The sequence below is a fragment of the Neopelma chrysocephalum genome, unplaced genomic scaffold (genome assembly GCF_003984885.1).
Source record: "Neopelma chrysocephalum unplaced genomic scaffold, ASM398488v2 Primary Assembly neopelma1_22, whole genome shotgun sequence".
Classification (NCBI taxonomy): Eukaryota; Metazoa; Chordata; class Aves; order Passeriformes; family Pipridae; genus Neopelma; species Neopelma chrysocephalum.
In genome coordinates this window covers 19,071,455-19,097,532 of record NW_020897689.1, presented here as the reverse complement: position 1 = coordinate 19,097,532, position 26,078 = coordinate 19,071,455, and the positions used below count along the sequence as shown (strand labels likewise).

Here is a 26,078-nt window from a genome sequence, read left to right as displayed (position 1 = left end):
TTGAAACAAAAGAGAAATACACAGAGAGATAGAGAAATGAAAGGCTTTTCTAAAATGAGGATTTTGCAAGATACTATTAGAGAAACATAGGTGTACACTTCCATTGTGAAGTCACTGGTAAAAGATCCCATTGACTTCTGGAAATCTGCAGGTCATCGCACTTAAGTTCCTCTGCAGTAAAAGGTAATGTGGTGTCAAAACACTGACACTAATGCGGAAATCCTACATACAGAACCTATGGAGCATACAGGTTTTGACCAGTGGTTTTAACCTCTTCTGTTTTAGTCTTTGCATCCCAATACTGGTCTGTTTAGAGTGTAGTGAATCAAGAACTGGATCTTGTTTTCTTAAATACAAAAGATATGGCAGACAGTTTTCCTTTCTGACCAGTACTGAACCTTTGAATCCTTTCCTTTTCCTCTTATGATCCTCAGGGTTTGAGATCAAAGACTGATTTCAAAGTCTTTCTCAGCAACTCTGGGTCTGAGATAGCTGTGTCTATTATACTGCATTTTCTTCCTTTGGTTTTGCACTAACTTTTGGTTAATGCTGGCTTAAGATGAAAATGTAAGATACATAAGATTTTATTTTCACTCAGGAATATTATTAAAGTGAGTTACAGTGGCAGAGCTTATATTAAGCTTCTAAGTTCAGCCTTTCAGGACATTAGGAAATGTCTCTTCCTGCAGACTTTAGGACCTGAATGGAGATGAGCAATTAGTTTAACAGGTCCCATTGAGAACTCTCCAGATGTAATTTTCAGTAGGCTTTGAAGGGTTTCTTCAAAGTTTTGGAGAATTTGAGTTCCTCTAAGCCACCCTGCTGGTGGGTAGTGGCATGCTCAATGGTCCTTCCTGAGCTTTTGAAATAATAGAATTCTCTCAATTCTTTCTACCTTGTAAGCCAATGTATAATTTACAGCACTCATTGATCAATAAAATTCCTCCAGAAGGAACTGAGGAAGATTATTCTTTCCTAAAATGTAAGCTCAGTCATCACCCACAGGAAAGTAATTATCAACATTGTCCCCAACATTTTTAAGAAGCTCCTTTAAATATAAGAGTTATATGGAACTTAACTTGCATTATTTTTTAAGAAGATACATCTTGTGTGAAGTCGTTGCTATGTACTTAATTCATTCTTGCTATAATGCATATATGTGAGAGAAAAAGTACTTTACCAGCCCTACATCAATATGTGGTTTTGAGGACAGTATTGCTCCGTTTAGATTTTCTTCCAGAGGGCCACATTTGATCAAAAGTCAGAGCAGCTGACAGACCGTTATTCAAGCTGACTTTTAACATCAATTCTGCCGCAGTTCAAATGATAATACTGTCTCTATATTTTATTTCCAACTTTTAACCAAAAGTACACTTGCAATCACTCAATTTGAGATAGTTAACCTGCCCCAGTCCCACACCCTTCACAGGAATGGGGTGAAAGAAAACAGAAATCTCAGATTGCACTTCTTATGTCAAACATGAAATTAAAAAAAAATGAGAGCCAGTTGCTTCTGAGAACATGCTGTAGCTGGGTATTCTCAGGTGCAGTTGCTAGACTGGTCTCTTAGAAGTTCCTCAAATTTTATAGATGTCCAAGCTCAGAAAACAACTTGTTTGTTGTTGTTCACAGCTAACAGGCTGTTTTAGATCCTGAAAAAAAACATCAACCTCCTTTCTCTTTTGCAAATAAGAGAACTAACACTTCTTTTACAGACTGAGGAATGGAAAACACCTCATACTACTTTATCAGCTGCTGTTTCCATGGCTGATAAACATCCACATGAGACTTTTCTCCTCTATCAAAAATGTCTCTGTCTGTCACCTGATAGTGAGCAAAAGGGTCCAACGCCCTCTGGCAGTCCTTTGAACCAACTGATGGCTTTTTCTTTTGTAATTAACAAGCCATCTTTTTTCTTTTTAAACTTCCTTCTCTAAAGCAAAACTGCCATGAAAGCAAGGTTTGTATATTATGAGGCAAGATGAGTTAGGTTATGCGTTGTTTCATAAACAAAAGTTTCTAATTAGATATCAAGGTACATTAATAGTTAATTGATTAGTATTTTCGACAGGCTGTTTTATTGTATATCTTCTCTTGTAGCACTTCATAATAACCTAGATGCTGTTGTCACAGGGAAGCATAAAAAGCGCAATAAGCTGAAAAGAAGCATGAAATTAAATGTGGAGCAGGGGAAGTAATGCATTCGGTTCAAGGCATCCAGTTTCTAGTAAGAGACTGGCAAATTGTGGGAGAAACCTCACTTTGATTGGAAGGAAATGGATTCATTTAGTAGGTTAAAACTAACAGCTTAGAACATAGAAATTATGGTGCTGCCCGTAGGAGTCTAGCTTTTTCTCATAAATACACATATATAGAATATGGCCTTTTACTGATAAACAAATGGATATGTCTGAGGGGTTAAACTCTGTTTAGCTGAACTGTTTAGAGCATTTTCAAAAGACGCCGAGAAATCATTGCAGAAACTGAGAAGTTCTCCGGTTTCTGCTGTACATAAATTGGTCCCACATTCCCTGTATTATTGTCAAATCATCTGCCTTTCCCCCCATTATTAACTGCTCTCGCAAATGGACTTTTCATGCTGAAGGAGATTCATGGGGAAAAAAAAAAACCAGAAGAAAATATGACTCCCTGTGACTGTCTGCCCATTTCCAGCATTCCTGGCATACTTTTTGCTGCCTTTTCCCGTCTGATGAGAAAGATACTTTTGCTAATGACACAACACATGTTTGTCTAAACCCAGTTATTTTGACTCTTTTTTAAAAATCCTGGCTTAGGAGGATCCCAGAGAGACTCCTGTCAACCTGAGGAGCTCACTGGCACTGAGGTGTCTGACTCACTGCGTCGGCCTTGTACTTTGTGTTCCTGGGATAAAGCAGTGTATAATTTGGATTTTGCTCCTGCCAGTATCTGTTTGTTTTGAGCGGGCCACGTGAGTTTAGTAAAAAATAGAGCTGGTCAGTTTTGTGCCTTAAAGGACAAGGCTGGTTGTGTAGTAGTCAGTGTAACAAAAATAGTTGCATTTTTAGAATTATTAAGCAGTTAAACTGGTCAGAGCACTCAGAAGATTTGGGTGAGGAGGCTGGACAGAAAAGGGTGTTGTCAAGAACGAAAAGCTAACCACTGCTGGTAGAAAACAATGCTAGTTGTAGCTGTGAATTCGCATTTTAAAATCTGTGTATGACTAGACAAATTTTCCGTTCACTTCTCTTGGCATGTTTTGACCTATTTCCTACCTGAATATTAGCATTCCAGCCTACTATAACTTTCTATTCCTAGAATAAAAGAAAGACAGTGCATTTACTTTGAAAATTAGTGTGATCTGCATCTATGTGCTAGTCATTGATAGTTCTTTCGGTTTTGCTCTTTATTTTGTTTGCCATTTGCCAGATCATAGAGCAGTGGAAAGGTCTGCCACCATGCAAGCAGGACCCTTGGGGAGCAAAATATTTAGAAGAGCTGAGGATTTGTTTGAGTGGCTGGAAGAAATAGAAATGAGGAAAATCATATTTCTCTTTCTGAGCAGGCCCCGAGAAACATGATAGTCAATTGCTGTAATTCATTGTGGTCTAGCAAGTTGTTGCAAGTTTCTGAGTAGCCTGTTCATACGTAATTCTGTGTAAAACAGTTTTATTGGCAAGTGATAATCCCGTGAAACTAATTCATTTCAAAGTTGGATTTCCTTTTATCCCCTCTTTTTCTTCATCCAATGATATTTGCTGTTTATCTTAATGCAGATCTAGTCAATGGGTTAACCTGTCTGGCAGCACGCACAATTAAAAGTTGAGTGTCAGGTGCTGCAGCTAGCATTCCAAGTAGATGGACTAATATATTGAAAAATTGTCCTTCTGGTATGGAAAACCTACTTTAAATTCTGTAAAGCATATTGAAATAACAACAACAAAAAATTTTAGAGGTCTTCTTATTTGAAAAGAGCCCAGATTGGAAAGAACTGTCATGAAAGATACATGTTCACAGATGCTAACATCTGTCAGAATGTTTTTTGTGGCTGACTTAAATTTGTTTACAGCATTCCATTTGTTTTTTGTGTTTTTTTTCAACAAAACATTTGAAATTGAATGGTCATAAATGCAAGTTTTTAAAAATTACATTATGTTTCTGGGATGCGATTTTTCAAGTGGAAAATAAACAGGAAATAAGTAACTAAAATGCAGTAGGCAGTACTCCATAAACTAAAAGGTTTCTCTGATTTCCCTTTTTAAGATCCTTCTCTGTGAAAATATGTGCTCTTAATATTCTTGCAAAGTAGTCTAATTGCTCCTTGACAGACTTGTAATAGTTCTCCTAATAGCTGTGATTCAAGGTCTAGTAACTAGTTTCTACTTTGAACTCTCTTTTTTTTTCCCCTTTTTTATTCACATTAAAGACTCCCTTTTGCCTCCACCCTGTTCTATTTGTAATTCTCAAACTGGAGCCACCAAAACAGAGAGTAAGAACAAAAGACTGTTGGAAAAACAGCATTTGTATCACACTGTCCATCTAAGTCTTTAAATTGTATTATATAGTTAACACTGTAGCTTCCCCATGTTGTTGCCTGGATAGCTATGAAAGTCTGTTTTCCCTGCTGCTGATGCTGCTGCAGATGGATAGATGGAACTTGGGCTTCTTCCAGTGCTGCTGTAGTACAACAATTTGTTAATTTGACATTAACGTTTATTTTTCAGTGCTAAATATTTACATAATCTTTATTTTGTCCAAGGGCAAGGTGAAAGCACTGTTATCTGATATACTCTGCTCAAATAAAAAAAAGGACCCCTCAACGTTCACTGCCATTTTTCGGCCCTGCACTGTGCACAGGAAATTAACAATTTGCTGTTGTTCTAAAACATGTCAGGGCAATGATATAAACTGCTGATACAGAAAAGAGGCTCAAGCAGACGTTAGCCAGCATAGACCACAAGTGTGACAAGGATTCAGTCTCTTTGGAAAGCAAATGGACAGGAACAGAAACCAACTGTCAGATGGCCGACACTGCGTGCAAGCTCCTGTATGCATCTAGCAAAAAGGAGACACTGGTTGCTTATATTTCCTCTATACTCAAGTGCTTAGACTGATCAGTGAAACATCCACGTGTTCACAGAAGACAGTCGCACACATACCCCAAAAACTTTTTTCGTCAAGAAGGAGAGGTAGCTCTACTAACTAATGTATTCTCGATGACAGAGAAATTGCAGAGATCTGTAAATAGCACAGAGAGACAGATAAATGGTATAGAAGCATCATTATGTAGAGTTGTGTGTTCCCCATCACTTACCTTGTAAATATACTGTTTCACACCTCCCACATCTGATGATTGCGTGCAGGGCTTTAGGAAACTTACTGAAAGAACTAATTCAGATTATCTTCTCTGAGGAGCTTTGTTTTATTTGCATTGTTTGCTGTATCTTCATCTTCTGAATTTTTTTTGGAAATGAAGCTTTATTGCACCTGAACCTGAACGCCTCATTTCCCACTGCTGTTGGCTTTATGGCTATATCCACCCAATTAGTTGTTTTCAAGGCACTATGTAAATGGGGGGAGTGGCAAAAGTGATGTGGTTCCCCTGTATGTTATCCTACAGTGGAGACCAGTCTAGGGAGAAGAAAGTAAACAATTTGAAAAGGTAATTTTCCAGCCCTACAGCCACAATCAAGGCATGTTTAAAACAGTACGTTGTCTGGTTTAAACCAGAAATAGTAATTTTCCAGCAGTTATTATGTGTCAAGAATTATTCTAAGATGGCCTATGTAAAAGGTATGGAATTTTACCCTTGGTTTTGACCTTTCTTCCCCTTGAATTTTTGTATCTCTGAGAGTTATGTGGTTGACAGAACTGAGAGCAGAAGTTTTCCATATGTGTTTTACACATCTACCTTTCACTGACTACACAACTTCAGTCCTGACCTAGAGGTAGTCATGCTGAAGCTCTCCAAAACCTTTGTAAATCCAGATTGTGTCTCTGGAATTTGTTTTCCTTCTACCATTGCACCAAAGGCAAGGACCATGAGCAGTGAGAAATGTCATAAATGCCTGGATGGACACATGGTGAGTTAACAGTTGGGAGAGAAATTTAACCACTCAAATATTGCACATAATTTCTGTGCAGCTTGGACAGGTAAACAGTCTTTGTATTCATAGCCTTAAGTATCTGCATAAATAGTGGATGTGCACAGAAACATTAGCACAGATTTTATATGACAGCAGTTTTCCAAAAAGGAAGATTCTTAGAAATAACTTTCTATTGTCAACTTTGTAAAAGCTTCTGTTTGATATAAGAAATCAATACTCCTTGGAAAGGTGTTATGAACATACTCATATTCTTTTGGGAAGAAGGAGGTCTTATGTCCCAAAGAATCGGGGATACACACACAATCCTATGCAGCTTTAAAATTTTGGGCACACTCTACCAGTTAAGACAAGACAGACTTTGAAAGGGACAATATTGCTGAAACATAGGCCTGGACATCTGTATCTTAAGCTTTTATACGCTTTCTTTTGTAAAGTGCAAAAGATGAATATACAGCAAACAATGCAAATAAAACAAAGCTCCTCACAGAAGAAGACAACCTTAATTAATTCTTTCAGTAAGCATTGTGGTTTAAAATTGATATGCAACTTATAAATATAACAAGTTATCTTATGTTCATATATCGGTCCTAATGGGTGGCAGTGCCTGCTAGTTTTGTTCCATTTCTCACAGCCAAAGGCAATCAACAGCATCACACTGGATAGGGATCTGCTACAGGCTGCCCTAAGATCCTCAAATGCATTTTAGTTAATGCCTCAACCCACTCTTTGGCTAAAGGGAACTTCACAGGTTTTGGAGAAGAACATACTCCTCAAATGAGAAAAGTGATGAGCAAAGGCCTGGGATGAACTTACTGTATATTACATTTCACAGTGTAAGGATTTGAGTAGATTAGCAGTTAAGAGAGATTCAGTTATTTTTGTAATTTTAGTCCTACAGTGAGAAAGGAAAGGAATAATTCACCTCATACATACACGTGTATGTTCAAAATGGTTTTGTAACTCACTGAATTTAGATACTCAGTTTGAGGTGTGTGAATGCAGTGTGAACTGCTCTGGACAACATGCTTTACAAATGCCTAAGGATAGGCTTTAATACAAAATATTTTTCAGAGATGTTTCACATTTGACAGGCTGAGAGAGTTGGAGCTGTTTCCCCACAGCCTTCTAGGCTAGACCTTAGAGCAGCCTTCCAGTACCTAAGGGGGCCTCCCAGAGAACTGGAGAGGGACTTTTTACAAGGGCATGTAGTGATGGGACAAGGGGGAACGACCTTAAGTTGAAGTAGGGTAGATTTTGATTAGATATGAGGAAAACATTTTTTAATATAGGAGTGGTGAGGCACTGGAGCAGGTTGCCCAGAGAGACTGTGGACTCCCCATCCCTAGAAGTGTTCAAGACCAGGCTGGATGGGGCTCTGAATAGCCTGGTCTAGTGGAAGATGTTCCTGCCCATGGCAGGGAGTTAGAACTAGGTGATCTTTAAGGTCCCTTCTAACCCTAACCACTTTATGGTTCTATTATTAAATAGACCAAGAATGATGTCATGAAATTGTGGAGTGTAATTTTTGGTCATATTTGTGTTGTGGGCTCTGTTTCATTCAGTATCACATGATAACAGGATTTTGTTATTTGTTATTTTGTTTTCTCCTGAACAGCATCATCAATTTTACCCAGGAAGATGGCAATTATAAAAGTATGAAGTTATTCTGTATCTCTCAGTAGTTTCCCAATTGTTCTAGACCAAGGGCAGCCACATGCTTGGGCATGCCTGCCTGGCAGGTGGAATATGGTCCCTGCCACAACTAGGAAGTTGTGGTCCTGGTTCAGCACGTGGTGCAGGAACTCCACTGGCAAGGAGATGTTCACTTCTCTTTCTGAGGGAACAGGGGATCTGCAAGGAATGGAACATTAGTGAGGTGAGGTAAGAGATTGCACTGGAGTCCCAGCTTTGCAGAGGTGGGAAGTGTAGTTGGGATCATGGAAGTAGAGTTCCAAGTGGGGGAGTGTGTAGTAGGTTGTGGGAGGAGGAAGTAATGTGTGGAACTGAGGTTCTCATATGAGGACTATAAAGTAGTCATAAGGTATTAGAATATCATTTTGTGCAAATTACCTTTCTGTCTGCTCTTTAGTTTCTCTTGAGCCTACGTAGTTCCTGTGGATTTCCTCTCTGGGGCAGCAGCTTTCCCCACTATTGAATTCAAATATGATCTAGTCATGACAACTACAGATGTTCTTGTCTTTGTCCTGTAACAATGGGATTATGCATTTTCCACTGCCTCTGAACAAATGCCAAAATTTGTAAATTCTGTTTGAAATGAGGAAAAATGTACAAGGAAACGAATTTGATTGGAACATGTCACATCTTCAGTATGGAGCTATAAATTAACTGACCATATTAACATAATGTAAGTGGGACATGGGAGAGCATGTTAGCAAAGACACTCAGTGCCTAATCTTTGCAAAAATGTTTTTAGTGTCTTTATTTCTATTTAATTTAATGGTAAGTGGATATTTCCTTTCCAAGGGAGCTGAAAACTGCCAAAACTTTCTTGCTGCACTCTGGGTTTAGTCATGATTAAAAATATCTGTGATAGGAGCTCATCTATACCTTGGTGCTTCTGTGTATCTGAGTCATCATTCATATTTGGACTGCCGGGGTTTGGAGGAGAATTGTAGCAATAACATCCTGAGAGAAGAGGTATTTGATGTGGATGCATCAGCAATCAGGAAAATCAGTGATTCTCAGGCTGTTTCCATTTCAACAGTGCACGTGGGAAGGTTGTGGATTTTTAAGAAATTAGTTGTAAATCCAGTTATATGTACTGACAAGAAGCAGGAGAACTCAAAGCAAAAAGAGGTGTCATATCTGGTTTAGAGGTTGCAACCTTAGCAAATCAACAAACTGCAATCGGATAATTTCTTTTTAAAAGTTTGCAAGGGTTATGCCTTGTTGGATAACATCTGTATGCTAGATTTGGAAAACTCCAGCATGGACAAATAGGTTCTGTTCTATGATTTGTTTGATCCCCACTGAATACATGGAAGCTGGATTTGGCATGCCTGGTTGCAGTTGCTGCTTGGGTAGTGCAAATCAGAGGAAATTAAAAAGTCATGCGTTGAACAAAATCATGAAAATGAAGAATCATGATATTTGGAAATAAGATACCTTTTTTTTTTTAATGAATGTACTTTTGAGTGTTTCCAAATCTTTTCAGTGAAGAATCCCAAATTTCCAGTTCAACCTTGTGTATAAATGGATTTCTTTAATAAAAATAAAAATTAAAAAAAAAAAAACTAGGTATGATTCTTACTTACCAGTTCAGAATTGTGATTAGCCTAGCACAGTGACCAGCACACCTGGCCTCCCTGCAAAGACCTGAAGGGTGTATGTATGCCTGAGGTCACCTGCTGAAATCCGTAGGAGCAGACGGTGACAAAGTAACCGCTTTCACAATAAACCCAACTATTTTAAAAAAGCAGATGAACAGTCCAATAGTCAAAGAATAATGAAGATTTTGTGTGTGCACAGCGTGGATGAATAAAAATTGCTGCTTGTTGTAGCACTTCAGTATCCTGATATTTTGGTCTGAATTTGCAACCCTGAGTTGCATGCATCCTTTTTTCCCATGGAGTAGAAATAGATGCTTTTTTCCTTTTCTGTATATGTACTGGATAAACCCAAGTATCTTTCTTTTTTTCTGCAGTTTTTTTTATATTTGGCTTAATAAAAATATAAGTACTGTAGGAAGTTTTGAGAGCGCAGAACTCTCAAGTATAAAGTGTAGTTTCTCAGCTCCGTGTATGTCACTGCTTGTATTATTTGTTATAACCGGATCTATAACAGCAAAGCAAAGTAATATTACAGCAAAACACAGGATTGTACTGTAAGAGTCGGGCTGCGTTCAGCATCAGTGCACACTGACATTTTTATGCCTGTAGGTCAGTCCCTTGGTTAATAGATATTTCCTCCCTTTCTCCAAGCCATCACTAGAAGCCCAGGGTTGCGGGAGGGTTTGCCGGGCAAGCGTGGCGGCACGTGGTTTGTCTCTCCCCCTGCGTCCCCCATGCTCAGTGTGTCTCTGCACACGCTGTTCAGTAAACAAACTTTGGAGAACCAGAGCGAGCTGGTTCAGAGCAGCCAGTTCATTCACACAGACCTCTTGGAAAGCGATGCCTTTGCGCAGCCCTGACGTACGGGCTGAGGGAAGTGGAGAAGTTAGTATTTATGTTTTCATTAATGCTTTTTATAGCTGTGAGCCAGCTGTAGCTAGTTAGCATTAGCCTAGGACATCTATTAGCGTGCAGTCCTCTTACGCAGGATAAAGGGCTTCTGATGGAAACAGAGTTGTTACTCATGGTACTCATGGCTGTGTGTTTACATGAAGGCTGTTTGTGCTGACATAGGATATATATTAGAACAGCATGCACCTTTTTAATGAACAAATTTTCCAGGATTCAAGAGGATTTGGTGTAAAAACTGTTTAGTGTAGCAAATGATGAGATTTCCATCTTTAAATGGCTTATTGCTTGTTTAAAAGCTTTTCTATGTAAATAATGCTCTGCAGCTATGCAGATACTTAAAGTATTTTCTGTTTAGCTTTTAGGATATATTGGGAATAAGCAGTATCCCTGCAAGTCTCAAACACACTAATTTGGACTGTTAAATTTTTTGCTGTGAATGATGTAAGCAGCTGGCAGTACCACAGGGTGAATTGGACCTAAGGGTTTGGCCTAGAGGAATTGATGGTTCAGCTGTCCTTCTCTGGTTTCTCCCAGTTCTTGCTTTTTTGTTTTTTTTTCACCTCTCCTTCTGGAAGCTAGTTAGTCAGAAGGGTATTTAAAAATAAATAACAAAAGAGACTGCAAAACAGAGAATGAGGAAGGCACAAGAAGTGTTGTTTTTAGAGCTCCAGTGTGACAAGCACTATGGTCTCTGGTATTTGCGTCAATATGACAATTTCCTTTCCTGGTCAGTCAGCATTCCCCAAACAATTCTGACAGCTCTATTCATCCAGGCAACCACAGAGGTGCCTAAAGAAAAAGTAGGAAATTTTGTCTATACCCTGCTTTGCAGGATTTCCATAGAAGGTGTGGAATGAATTTAGTGCTTTCTCACAGCTAATTTACTCATTTTAATAGTTAAAGCTTTGAAATGGAAAGTTTCAGCACTGGTTTCTCTCAAGTTGTCTTCTCCTGAGGAAGGTAGATTGAACTGAAGACCATTATCTCTATTCCTCTTCTTCCCAGCTCTTTTGCACTTGCAGGGTGTTCTACAGACTAGAGAAGATTCCTGAGCCTTTGTAAAATGGTCTCAGCTTGAATTTCCATTCTAATGTCTTTGTCACAGTCCCACCAATTGTCAGTGATAAACTATTGAAGTCAAGAGGAATTCAAAAAGTTCATTGTAAAAAGCTTAAGTTTGCCTCTTTAAGCCTAACCTCCTCATGAAAGTGTTGATTACATCAGCCATCATCATGTCAAAATTTTACCTTTATGGTTTACAAAAAGAAGCTTTATAATGCTATTCTTTTTCATCTGCACAACAGTATCTGTGTGTGAAACTGCTGAGTAGCCCCAGATGCCAATGTCAACTCACATGGCTGAACTATAGTCTTACCAAGACAAAAAGTCGGGTTATCTCCCAAAATTGAATCACTTCTAATCTTCTGTTCAGATAAATTTCCTCCACCCATCCATTTAGGTACACCACCCTTAATGATCCACTTGAAAAGAATGTGACAAGCTCTTAAAAGCTCTGTGAGACTGTGGAAGCTCATGAATTATGTGTGTTCAGTGCCTACAGCCCTAACCTCCAAATACAGGTGGGAAAACTTACATCTGCAGTATCTAGACTTCCCTACAGATCCTGTTCTGTGATTTGGTTCTGTATTACCTTTACAAATGTGGTCAAGGCTCAGTTCACTCCAATTTCAAAGTCAGCTGCTCTTTTGAGGACCAGAAGAATAATTTCTTAGGGGCAAAGTCAAGCTTTGATGTGCTTGCATTCTTCCTTTTAATGCAAACCAGCAAAATTGTGCTGGAATGTTTTTGCACCATTTGGTAAATGTGCTGGAAACTTGTTCATTGTGATCTGAGGGAAAACATTTTTGCTCATATTTACTATTCTACTAAATACTTCATAAGCAGGTTTTTTTCTTATGTACAAGGAAATGACCTATTCGGTGTCATCACTTGCCGGCCCTTGGGCTTGTTTTGAACTGACTGTTCTGCCATTTAGGGTCCTTGCTCATTTGTTCCTCATGCCCTTGTGACTGAAACAAAAACCTCTGTGCAAGAACTTCGCTGGAGGAATGTGGATAATTGGGAAAAGCAGTTTTGCCCAACCAAGTTTTCCCATAAAGATGTCTGGGACCATCAGCATCGTGCTGCTGGCTTTGGATACTGTGGTCATAGATCAGTGCATCAGATACTGTATTACAGGACCCTGTAGCCTAAAAAGCAACGTGTTTCTCCTCCAAACATTTGGCAAAGGTGTTTTACTGTTTTCTCAAAGTTGATATTTCTGTGTCATCTAACTTAACACAGCCAAATTTAACATAGCCACGTCTTGACTGCCCAGTCCTTTCCCTGAGTCAGTTGCCGATTGTCTTTCATTTTTCATTTTAATTTATGGCTAGCTTTCCCAACATTCAAAGAACATGTGTTTGAAGGCAAAGAGACATTTTTAACCCTAGCGGGGCACCTGGTTACACCTTGGATTTTGCCATTCCTCAAATGCTGTGATAGTCCAGGATAGTACATAATTATATCCTGCAGCCAAGTGAAATATTTTTTACTAAATCTGGCAGGAGATTTTATAGTTATTTTTGGATTTTTTTTCTAGTTGCTTGAGAATGGTCTTTTTCTTGTGTGTTCTGTCCATAGGATTCTAATGAGGCACATGATATGTGGGAGGCAGGGATAAGAGAAAGATAAAGCTGTAATTTCTGTCATCAGGCAGTACTGGGTTGACAACCACTAATTTTATCTAATCTGTTCACTATATACCTCACTCCATATGCTGAGTAATTGCCAGAAAACTCCCTTCTCTTGGCCCCTTTGCAAAATAGCTTAATGCATCTTTTCTCTCTCTGTATGTATCTGTATTATGTTAGTATATTTCAGATTTGAGAAATAATTGTTTTGCCAACTTGAAGAAAAGAAACCATTGTCTTGAGGTTCAGATGTACAAATGGAATGGATGCTGAAGAAGAGGGAGCTTTAAGGAGATACTGGAATTGGAGACCTTGTTGGTATATTTAGGAAATTCATTCCTACTCAGTACAACTCACTACAATAAAGATAAAAGACAGCAGAAAAAATTATTGTTCATATAGTGCCATTTAACAGATTTTCATTTCTGTTTTTATTTGGAAATGCTGAGTTAATATTCCAGATTAATCTGAATTTGTGGTCTCTGCTAAAATTAAAGTTACAGTGTCTATAAATCAATTGTCACTTCATGTTGAGTGTTGAAAACTGTCAAGTGGAAACTGTGTCTATATACCAGTGACTGACAATATCTGAATTATGCCCTTTTTTTTCCCCCCAGTTATCAGTGACCTTTAACTACCAGTTTCCTCCACCAGTCAAGTCCCATTTTCTCAATCACCCACATTTAAAAGCTCAGATGTTTTGTTCTCAGCAGTACTTCCGGTGTATGTGAGTGTGTTCTTGCAATTAGTCAAACTCAGTTCATCCTGTTGTGAAGAAAATGTTGACTGACCAGGCTTTTCCAAATGGGGAAGGAGAAGAGAAGGTAAGATTGGAGGAGTGTTCCCATACTGGGCACCTTAGGTCAAGGATGAATGCACAGAAAGGTGTTGAAATCTTTGGAGAAGCTGTAGGCAATAAGTGAAAGTGATGATCTTGTTGGGCAGCTTCCCATGGGAGTTGGCAGGATTGTGATATGTGAAAGATGTGTAGGGTTAATTCTTTATTGAGCAAATGCTCAACTATGCTTACAGTCACCATCCCTTCTGGCTTGTGTCTGCTAAACTATCCAGTAGGAAAGTGGGAAAATAAAAAAGAAATCCAAAGCAAGCTCTTTTTACTATGGAATTATGACTGTTTTAATTTTCAACATAATGAGTGGCCCTGAAAATTCAGAACCTTCAACCCATGCCCCCCACTCCCTTCTTCCACTGCCCCACCAATGCAGGAAAATGCTGATAATCACAGTTTCCCTCTTTGCTGAAGCTTACCTGTACAGAGAATTCATAGGGATATGAATGCCTAGTATCTGGGTTCACATTTAAACTGTTAATTTCCCATAGTAAAATTGTATTGTTATGCCCATCTGAAGGAATTTTAGTCTAGCTAGAGATTAGTGCCAGAAAGTTGTTCAGTGATAGCTTGTCCAGTGTTTTTCCCCCTAAATGCTTCTTGAGTCACCTTCCATCTTCTACCCTTGGTCTAGGGACTAAGAATTCTCTACTCATCTTCATAGCAGCAGCACTCAAACTAGATATCACGCAGTTCTCGACAACCCCTCCAATTCTGAGAGGCAGGAGAGAGGGAAGACCACCATAGTGTGCTTATGGAGAAGGCAGGAATGCCAGTGCTGAAGGAGAGTGGAATGGAGGGGGGCTTTTTGGGCACCAGAGGCCAGGGTGACTATGGCCATGGGGAAACGTGACCCCATGGGAGACTGCTGCACTGGCAAGCCTGAGCACATGCACAGGCAGAGAGCAGAAGCCCAGAAAACATGTGGCTCCTGCTGTTGCTGAACCCCATCCTGCCAAGTCTCCATGGAGGCCTATAGTACAGCTTCAGTAGCTTCTGGCAGCCACGGGCTCTCTGCATTGCTCATTTGTCCTTTGGCTAGAGCTTGCAAAGCACAGCTCCATCAACAACTTATCACATGCTCTGCTCTTCTGCCTGAAGCTCTCCAGTAGCACATGCCCTTTCTCCTTTCCCCTACTTTGTGCACTACTTAGTATGTGACCTGCTATTTCAGAACACCCTACAGTTTGCATGGCTTCTTGCAGTATGTAAATGCATTCTCTTCCCAAAGAACTAAAAATCTATTCTTTTTAAGACCTGACAATTAAGGTGATTACGAAATAGCTAGAGGGAGAATGAATTTGAGTTACATCACTGGGACCATGCCGTGTCTCAGCAAAGACTAATTCAGCTCATAGTGAAGTGTGTTTGAAAGCATGTGTAGTGTTTGTGAGCTGGAAGCAACCCCTGCCTGTGGGTAGCCTGATATTTTCCACTATGAAAAATTCTTGTGACCTTTTGTTTGCAAAGCTGTTTCAACTCCATTGTTTGCTGTAGACGTTTGATGTTCAGAGGGGAATGCCCTCAAGGTGGGAAAATGCCTTGTTTTCTTTGGCAGCAGGTACAGCTGGCTCTACCATGGAAACAGTTGGGGTTGGTAAGAGAGAAGGGGAGGGACATAAGAGGTAGACTTTCCTCTTCCAGTCTGAGAGGTTTATGCCACCCCAGGCAGGAAATATTTCAAGATGAGAGACAGAGAGCTGAAGTAAGGCTGTTTCCAAACCATTCTCCCAGCTAGGGCATAGACCACACTGTTCCAGCTACCTTTGTAAGGACATCACAAGATACTTTCCATACGCGTGAAGCAGCAGCTTAGGTGGCACTTACCTGTAATCTTACCCAAGGCTGACATCTTTCCTCTTTTTTAGGCAGCAGGACTCAAATGTCCCCTGATTCAAACAGTCTGCTTGAGCTTTGGACCTGCTAATACAAATAGACATTGTTTAACCATATGTTGAAAAGCATACGTGCAAATACTACAAAGAGTTGTAATACCAGATTTCTGCGTAATATATATATATATACTAAAAACTGAATGTGTCATCTGTTGATTTCAGACTATTTAACCTTACCACCTTCAGACTCTAAACAGTAAGATTTAGTAAGTTTTATCTGTATTTGCCTTGTAAGTTAAAAAAACGCAACACCACAAAAACACAACTTAGAATATGGGGGGGTTATATATATATATATTTATATGAATGAATGTTACTTATAAACTTTGTGTTTACTCTGTCTAGACCTATGTTTTCTCCCAGAGCAGTACAGCCTATTGCAGTTTTTGGATCAGGCTGTTCTTTCCATTTTCTGCTGTTTTATCAGCCATGAATTTCTGTTTCCACAGCACAAACTTGAGATCTCTATACAAAATATACTTTGCAGTCAGTATACCATTTATCAATGGACTTTAAAGTCTTACCTTTCTCTCTCTCTCCCCAGTTCAGTGTTATACAATAGAAAGAGATGAATATTGCTAAATAGTTACTATTTGTTTGCAGAATTGATGTGCCATGTAAAGCAAATAATTACACATACAAATAGTACTGGTAGTCACAGCTATTTCTCTTGCATACGCACATAAGGGATTTACACACTTGTAAGGTCATATTTTGCTTACATAAATGATCTTATCTTCTTGTACCCTGTATCATGTCGTATTCCAAACATTGCAGGGAACATGAAAAATGTCAATAGTATACAAATCATTTTGGTATACGGGATACAATATAGACTACTTAGAGAGCATGTGGAATAGGGTAGTACAGTGATTAGTATTTTATTCAGGAATTTGTATTTTGATTGTTTTGTGTTTAAAGAAGTTTGTTCATTCAGAGTGAATAAAAGTTTTCTCTGAACAATTGAAGTGAGCAGGGCTAAGGAGTTGTTTCTCTGAAAGGAGCTGAGAAATTAAAACAAACCCCAAAAAGTTGCATTGGAGGAGGAAACAGAGTCAAGAGATGGTTTTTTAAGAAGTTCTGTTAGAACTGCAACACTGCAGGAGTCACTGACACTCTTCCAAAAGTGAGAATGGAGGGTAGGCTTGGGACCAGCTTTCCTATTCTCCCTGTGTGGAAAAAGTGGAGAGAACACTCTAGTTCTTGGATCTGATACAGGAAAATAAATCCCAGAATGTGTTAATCTGGGGGGAGTGGGAAAGGGAGGAGAGGAAGGAGATGTGGGAAAAGAAGAGGAGGAGATGAACATTTGTCCTATTTATTGTGGTTTGAAAGGTGTGCCTGGGACTGGTTGTTGGGGATTGGGTTAAGTGGTAATTGAGTAACAATTTATTAATCAGATAATCATTAATTCTAACCAGATAATGAGGGAGGGTAGGAGAAACTGTCTTTAAACAAACGTGGTTTTAGTTGAGAGCAACTATCTGTTACTCAAAGGGACTGGAGGGAGGGCTCTACTAGACATTGCCATTTTCCTTTGTCAAGGAATCCTTCAAACTCCGATTGAGCCATTTTTCATGGTGGGTTGACCCAAGATTTGACCCTACTTCCTTTTTGTCCCATCATCTGTTCTCCTAGAGGTTGTGTGCACCTTCATTGCTCATGTCTGTGGGTTGCTGGGATTTTCCCACTTGAAAAACACATCCCTCCATGTTACTTTCTTAATTTGATACAAACAACTGGCAAAGAGTAAGTAATTCTTTATGAGTAACTGAACACTGTCTTGAATAAAAGAACATTTTTAAGCTTATATAGGTATGTTATGAGTGAAGGGCAAGAAAAGATGAAGTGACCCCTATGTGAAGTTACTTTTCTCTTATTAAAAAAAGCCAAGAAACAAACCCTTAATCATGTAAGGGGTTTTAAGTCTTGATTGCATTATCAAGGTCTTTTTACTTTCTTCATCTTTCCACTTCTTGCAATTCTGCTAAAAAATCTTGATGTTATTGATGGAGTGACAAAAGAACTGAGGTAATTGCATTAAGGGAATACTGAAAAAAATGCCTCATATTCCAGTTTTTCCTGCTATAAAGACTTATAGCTACTTTCTTGCTTTAAACTAGCATAGTATAGCAATATTAAGCATTTCTGATGGTATTTAAAACTGTCTGGTAAATGTTTTAAACAGATTGAGAAAAATCTGCCGTGACTTTGTTGATAGACTCTTACGTTGGCTTTTTAAAAAGAGGAGTTAGGTAAGAAACTGAGGAAAGATGTTGCTATTTGAATACTTGAAGTCATGATTCATTTAATACTTTAAATAAATATGGAATTTTTAACTAGTATACATTTATGTAGGTCCAGATTATCATTTATGAGTTGCTTGACATTCCAAAAACCAGGGAACAAAAGACTCCTTATACATAATTTTAAAAGGTGTGGCAGTCAGGTAGGATTATCTCTTTTACCATGTCATACATAATATCTTGCTGTTTTGTTAGGGCATTTTACCCTTTCATTGTTTCCTAGAGAAATATAGTAAGCCAGGTACAAATAAGCTTTTAATTTTTAAAAAAATACTTCTTTTGACTATATTAGGCAACAGTTAATTTAGTCATGAAATCTTCAATAAACTGAAGGGGAATGCAGCATTTTATCCCTAAACAGTAAGAATTCGCACTTACTATACCAATTTTTTTTTTAACAAAAATGATTACTGGTTGAAGTCCTATAACTAGTAATACCAGCTAATAAATACTCCCAGTCTCCCTGAGAAACAACCATCCAGTAAACTAGTGAACAGTCAAATAAGTATGATACTTGAGGCTTTTTGAGAAGGATCAGTCATTTAGTGTAGCTTGGTACCCAAGATTGACTCCTGTCAATCCTGTTTTTCCATTATTTTGTGCTCTCCTCAAAGGCCAAGATGTATGACATCTTTTTGCATAGCTGTGGTGACACACGGTGCTGTGAAACTAATTCTGCCATGTATTTGTTGTCTTTTCCTTTGGAAAGTTAAATCTTTGGCATATTGTTCCATTGGACATCTGAGAAGCAAAATTTGCTTTGGTGTTACTGGGTTTTCCTTTTCTGGTATGACTCCATTATGGTGGTACCACAAAGGGACATCTTCTGGATGTTTGCATGACATGTTTTTTAATAAATATGATTACTATTTGAAGTCCCATAACTAATAATACCAGCTAATATTTCAGGAACATTTCAGGAAAACATGCTCCCTAGGTTTTGCTGTACTGATGGTGCTCCAGAGTATTTTTGAGCTAAATGGGGGAGTTTATATGAAATTACATCAAATATTGGAAGTATTAATAAAACCCTGGCCTTACCACAATTATGATGAAATTTTGAAAAGCCACCTCATCTTTGCAGGCTGACTGGAAGGAGCTACCAGGTTGCTGTCAGAGATTTGCCCATTTATTGCAAACTCTTTAGACTTCAGTCTTGACAAGTAGTGAGGAATCAGGAGAGGAACCACCCTTTCTAAGGAACCAGAGAAGATCAGCTTTGGAAATTATTTGATGCTGGGGAAAGCGACCTACTCTCTGTTGTACCCATATGACCTACATTCAGGAACTACGCCTGAGTTAACTGCCTGTATAGAATAGATCTGTTTCATGGGGGTCTTACCCTACAGTATAAATGGTGCATATTTAACCCTGGAATAATACTGTGAAAACCATAGTTTAGTGATAATGCAATCCATCTGCATGCCCAGGAAAGCAGGACATGGCATTCAGTCTGTCTTAGCTCAGGAGCCATTTGTCATGCATAATTTTGTAGATACAAGGAAGAGGAGACAACAGTCTTCTGTATTTTCAATAGTTAAAAATCGCATAAGGTTTAAAGGGCAGCAGAGGTGTGTGCATGCCTTTGAATTTTCTTAAGAGAAACTTTGTATCTTACTTGGTCAGAGGAGGAAGAGAGCTTTGATATCCCTGATCCACATACAGTCAAGCCAACATGTTCCTGCTTGTAGAGTTAGAGTAAGGTTCTGTTCTCTGTACACACTGATCAAGGCTGATATGATACACATTCTTAGGTGTTCCTGTAGATTTCTCAAACTTCACTTAGACAAATGAGTTGTAGTGCTGAGGGTTAAAGCCCAGAGAAATTGTGCATAGTGTCCACTCAAGCTTCAGATCCATCTGCAGGATGACTTCTTTCATCAGGGTGAATAAACTGTGTTTCGTATTTGTTTTAAATTCTGAAATCTTCTGCAAGCAGAACATGTTTCATATTTAGACAGAAAATATTCAGATGGGCTTCATCTTTCCAAGAGTTCTTTGGAGTAAGAACATTTAAAACATTGTCTCATAAACTGAATCACAACAAACAGCTCTCAAAGGCTACTGGAGTTCAGTGAGAGGTTTGGGAAGTTACCAGTAGTTATGTATTACATCAGGTGGTGTAATAAGTATCTTGTAAGTATTTTCACTTCCTTTGTAATGCTAAGTCTAGGTGCAAGTGTACATAATCACTATTATCTCCATATGATGGACAGGGCTATTTCGTGTGCATATTCACATATGATAATACTGTCACTCTCTGAAAATAAACATACTATGAGTTTGTGAATGGTGGAGGGAAGGTAAGTCTCTCCATAATAAAATTCTCGAGTGCCTGTCAGAAAGAAGCATAGATACCTCATTTGCCCTGCTGAATTTTTGATAGTTAAAGACCACCGCTAGCATCCTGTGCAGGAGTTGATTTTGTTTTTATTTTGCCTGATACATTTGTAAAAGGAAATATTTAATAATTTTTTCCCATAAATGTTTACCCGTAACTCTCCCAAATTAAGAATGTCTCACTCTACAGGAATGTGAACTAAAAACCAAATAAAACTTGTAGGCTTCACAACACGGTCATTCGTGCCAATGCTCTGGCCTGTGCTTAGAGATGACCCAGAGTCTGACAATTTATATCCATTTAGTTCTTTAAAAACAGCACACATGATTTCTTTTCTTTTTTTTTTCCCCCCTTTAAATCAGCAAGAAAAATTTGCTGATTTTGTCACTGCATCCTTAAATAGGTAGTATTTTGCTCATTATGAAAAAAGAAGTTAACTGTCTGAGATTCTTGCAAGTACAAAGTGATAAACTGAAGGAAACAGTGTTTGCAACAGTCTCATTCACCAGATCTGCCTCAGTCTGAGAAAAGGAAATGCTAAAGTGAATAAATTAATTTGAGCATAATAGTTGTTCATGCTAGTATATTTTGACAGTTGCAGATGTCACTAAAGGATTTTTAAACAATTTTTTAAATAACATTTATAAATAAAATAGAAAGCTGGTATAGCAGACCATTAAATAGCATCCATATTTGAAGCTTTAGGTAAGTTAAATAAATTCAGTAAACTACACAGAAGATACATGAGAAGACGTGTGTCAGAAGTATAGTGGCTGGTAGTTGGACACACATTGAAATTTGAGTTTGAAAGCCTGACCTTCACTTTTGAAGACTGTTTTAAATATTCAGTGTTAGTGAACTGATTCTGCTGGGCAAATTAGGTTATGTGTTTGTGTGTTTTTTGTAGTGTATAGCTGTAAATGCACATTGGCAAACTGAAAAGACTAAATGGAATTTAAAATATGCAAAAGAGTAAACTTTTTGTGAGGTTTTAAATGTGTTTTCCATTAGACTGGCTTTCAGTGATTTTGAAGGTTTTCTGCTGTTCCTTTTAGGTAGCTTATGTTTTTTAATTGGCTTGTCTCTGCTGCAGTTATAAAATTAAAATGTGATATTGTTTCTAATGTTATATACACTATCATTTATGTAAATACTTTGCATAAAAATTATTTTCACAAATGTTATTCTTACAAGTTGGTGGGATTCAGACCAATATTTCCATCAAAATCAAGCCAAAGGAAAACTACTTGAGGCAGGAAGGTAGTGATGGACCTACAGCTGGTGGTAGAAAGCCCGTTTGTTTTTATGCTTCATCATGGGTGCAACCAAAGCTGTGATCTTTCATTGGGGAAGTCTCTGCTAAATTATTCTCTTTCTCTCTGAAGTGGCTTGAAATTAATCTGACTACACATCCATCTCCCCAAATCTCTTCACCCCAGTGAGCTGTCTTGTCACCACAACATGCCAGGGTGCCCATTCAGGTGAGCTGGAACAGCTGTTTGTGATGCCAAGTCAGCAAAGTGATGCAAAAGAAAAATAGAATCATAGAATCACAGAATAGTTTGGGTCGAAGGGACCTTTAAAGGCCATCTAGTCCAAGGCCCCTGCCATGGGAAGGGACATATTCAACCAGATAAGGTGTCTCAGGACCCTGTGCAATCTGACCTTGAATGTTTCCAGAGATAGGGCATTTACCACCTGTATGGGCAACTTGTTACAGTGTTTCACCACCCTCATTGTAAAAAAAAGTTTTTTCCCTACATTTGGTATGAATCTACCCTCTTTTAATTTAAAACCATTACCCCTTGTCCTATCACAACAAGATCTATTAAAAAGTTTGTCCTCATCTTTCTTGTAAGCCCCGTTTAAGTATTGAAAAGCCACGATAAGGTCTTCCCAGGGCCTTCTCTTTTCCAGACTGAACAACCCCAACTCTCTTAGACTGTCTTCATATGCGAGGTGCTCCAGCCCCCTGGTCATTTTTGTGGCCCTCCTCTGGACCTGCTCCAACAGGTCCATGTCTTTCCTGTGCTGAGAACTCCAGAGATGAATGTAGTACTCCAGGTTCATAACTTCATTTTTGTGTCTGAGATGTGTTTGTTAAATTCAGATCAGTTCCCTAATCTGATTTCTTGTGCTGCCTCAACCTGTTTTGCCATTACGGTTATAAGAGAGGACAGGGGACAGCTTAAGGCTGGGAAATCAGTGGTGTACGGCAGATAGACCTTCATTTGGTTCCTGCACTCCCTGACATGAAACTGGTTTTTAGTTTGTGGATGATAAATTTGTGGAATTTTTAGTTTGTGGATGCTAACCTCCTCATTGATACCACCTGACAAATAGTAATTTCAGGTCTGAAAGTTCAATATGAATATATATATATATATATATATATATCTTCATATATATATATATATATATTTGCAACAAACGTGGGTAGAGCCCTTCCCAAATCTTTGTTTGCAAAGCCTAGCCATGATGATGAGATATATATATATAGATATATATATACATACATATATATATATATATATTTCTGCATGGATGTGTATATGCATCTACTTTTGCATAAGGAAAAATGTTTACTTTAAAATTTTGCTGGTTTTGTAGAGCATGAAAAATACAGAATTTTTTGATTTTACAGAAAAATCCTTTAGTGAACATAATTTCAAGTCACAGAAAACAAAAATGATCTTGAAATCTACAGAGCACTCAAATGCATGCCATGAGAAGTTGAATATTTTCCTAGCTGAATCTGGTCATTAAAAAGTTTAGTTTGTGGGGAAGTGTAGGTGGAGATGTTAATATTTCTTTCATTACTCAACTAGAAATTTGAAAACAATGTAAAAAGTTTCCTGTGTCCTGAGATTGCCTATGTTAAATTTCAGTCCAGAACCAGTTTTAATATCACAAATCTTATACAAAGCAATTTGATCATGGAAGGTCATTTTGTCTGTTTCTAGGCAGCCCAAGTATTCTGACCTTCAGCATTGCAAAGTGTGATTTCTGTTTTCTTTGAGTGGTTTCACTTAAATTAATACAGACTTATGTCATCAGACATAGTAGATGTTGTTATTTCTTTTCACATGTCATTCTTCTTTGTTTTACCCACATACTGCAAACTACCCTCATAACAGATCATTGTAATTTGATTTGATTATACAGAGGTGTTGGAAAGGACTTGGAAAGACAAAGAAAAAGCACTCCTTGCCTTCTCCTGGAAGGGTTGTTTTTCAGGAAAACTTCTGACTAAAACCTGTTGAAGTGCAAAACTTGCGTGGAAGTTCTTACTGTACGTTAAAATGTTGCTGCAGTGCTGAAAGATAATATTCATGCTTTCTGGGAGCATCACTTTGTGAGCAACTGTGATAAGATTCTAAGCCATTTTTTGTGTCATGTAAATACCTGGTACTTTATTTCTGCCCTGTGTAGGCCTCAGATAAATTATTTTGAAAATACTGATAATTTAATTGTTTTCCGATTTAATGTTATTCAAATGAAACTGCAGGTAAGAAAACTAGAAAGTATTTAAAATCCAGAGGATCCATTCTCCCCTTACTCCCTTTCACTCACTATGATATTGAAGTCGTGCAACCCATTCTGCAACTGCAAATACCTGAAGTTTGAGCCACTTCTTAACTCCTAACACAGTGGTTAGGGTTAGGCAATCTTTTCTGGCAGCTTTAATAAACTGAGTCAGTAGAAGAAGAAGATCATTGTGGTAATTGTCGTAATTTAACAGTTATAGCAGTAGTTTCCATTTCTGTGTTTCTAAACCTGAATAAATAACACCTTGTAACTGCTGTTAAGTAGACAAATTGTCTCTGTTCTTTAGGTACTCAGAAATACAGGTGGGTAAGGCTTTTCCCAAGTGTGTGTCCTTCCAGGCCAGCATCAGCACCCTCTATCTAGGTGTTGAAGTAGTTGTTTGGAAGTGATGAGCTGTTCCTATGACCTCATTTTGGAAAAACTGCAGACAGTGTTTCTCTCTGGCACCTGGTGGCTGCTTACGTTCTTACCAAGGTTTATAAGCACTGACGCTACCGAAGTTAGCCGGAGTTACCAAAACAAATGCGTATTGATGCTGTAAGATTTCTGTTCCATTGTTGACTCGTGAGTGTAAAACAGAAAGACCTTCTGTTCACTTTCAAGTTCTTTTCCTACCCTGCTCACCATAATCTTTTGTCGTCTGGTGTGTTTTAGCTAGAAAAAAGTATTGCCCGCTAAGGAACTATAACTGACTTCCACAAAAGATTCTTGCCACTTCACCAATTGGATGTTGTCCATGTAGCTGTATTTACAAAGTTGGTTTGTCCCAGCTCCTATGACTTAATAACAATGTAATAATAATTCAAAATTATAATACAAAATATACAAATACATATTTTTATATATACACATTTTAATATATGCAAATATATATTTTATAATATAAATATACAAAAATATACACTGTTTATAAGGGTTTTAATGCATTAACATGCCAGCTGTAGGATTAAAACTAATGTCCGCTGTGTAAAATGAAAAAAATGAGGAATACTGGGAATCTTCCATTGATACCTCATTGAAATTTGGGGTCAGCAGGTATACAAAGGCCAGTATATCCAGTAGTGAATAACGCATATAGTATAGCAGATTGGGGAGAGAGGGAAAATGAATGGGGAAAGACAGTTATGAATTCAAATTAGACAATTGTAGGATGAAATTAAATGAGATGATACCACATTTGTTTGCCCTACAGGAACATAAATTTTTGTGTGTGCTGTGGATAAATAACTTTTTGGTCAAGAAAGGAATGCTTGTGGTGAATTACACTTCCATACAAATTGAAAAAAATTCAAAATCTAGTTCTGTGTGTGGAACATTTTTATCATATTTTGTGGGACTGCCATTAAAAGAACCTATTTAGGTAACTGGCTTAAAAAGAGCAGTGAAATATGGTTCCTTCCTGTTGGAATTTTGAAATTAAAATTAGTGATAATGATACATCCAAATGGGGTTAGGTACAGGTTGTAGTTACCTTTTCTTCATGAAAATTCTCATCAGTGTTTCTCCCCCTTTTCATTGGAAATGCATGTAAACCACTTTTGGAAACCATAGGTGCAGTTACACTGTAAAATCCAGATCAGATCCCGCAGTTGCTGTTGGGAGTCAACACTGCTTCATGCTTAGCACAGTCCAGGTAAGGTAAGGCAATGGAGGAGGTTGGAATAAGTCTCTTTTTTTAACAAGATTCAGAATCATCACTGGACTTCTCCACTGACTTACCTCAAATATCCAGTGGCATTCAGGCAGGCTGCTGTTCCCACACCTAGCCCAGTACCTTTGTTTCAGGTTCATACAAAGGCAGCAGGCTGTTCTCACATTACCTTGTTCAGGATCAGGGCCTGAACCCCACCCTGGTGGCCCTCCAGGAGGACAGCTATAGTCATGTTGGCACCGGGAGTGGTACCAACAGTCTCAACCTCTTGGTGTTTCTGTAGAGGACCCAGGCTTTTTTGTTTTCTTTCTAAATTTGATCAATCCTTCCACAGTAGGATGAGGGAGAGAATCAGAAGAGTAAAAGTGAGAAAACTCATTGTTTGAGATAAAAGCATTTTAACAGATAAAGCAAAAGCTGCACACTCAAGCAAAGCAAAACAAGGAATTCATTCACTGCTTCCCATGGGCAGTCAGGTATTCAGCCATCCCCACGAAATTCAGGC

General features: G+C 38.3%; 1 protein-coding gene and 1 long non-coding RNA gene across 5 annotated transcripts in view; one reads left to right on the top strand and one right to left on the bottom strand.

Annotated features, from left to right (window-relative positions):
• Positions 1 to 26,078, top strand: part of SPIDR (scaffold protein involved in DNA repair) — a 200,398-nt gene that overhangs the window by 132,796 nt on the left and 41,524 nt on the right. The window lies entirely within an intron of this gene.
• On the bottom strand, positions 1,275 to 25,807 carry LOC113963319. 2 transcript variants are annotated; one of them, XR_003532746.1, is made up of 3 exons: positions 25,743 to 25,807; positions 15,659 to 15,751; positions 1,275 to 1,652 (listed from the first exon to the last, which is right to left on the bottom strand). It is a non-coding gene; the product is annotated as an uncharacterized LOC113963319 (long non-coding RNA). The 2 variants fall into 2 exon arrangements; XR_003532749.1 differs by lacking the exon at positions 25,743 to 25,807 and adding an exon at positions 21,808 to 21,861.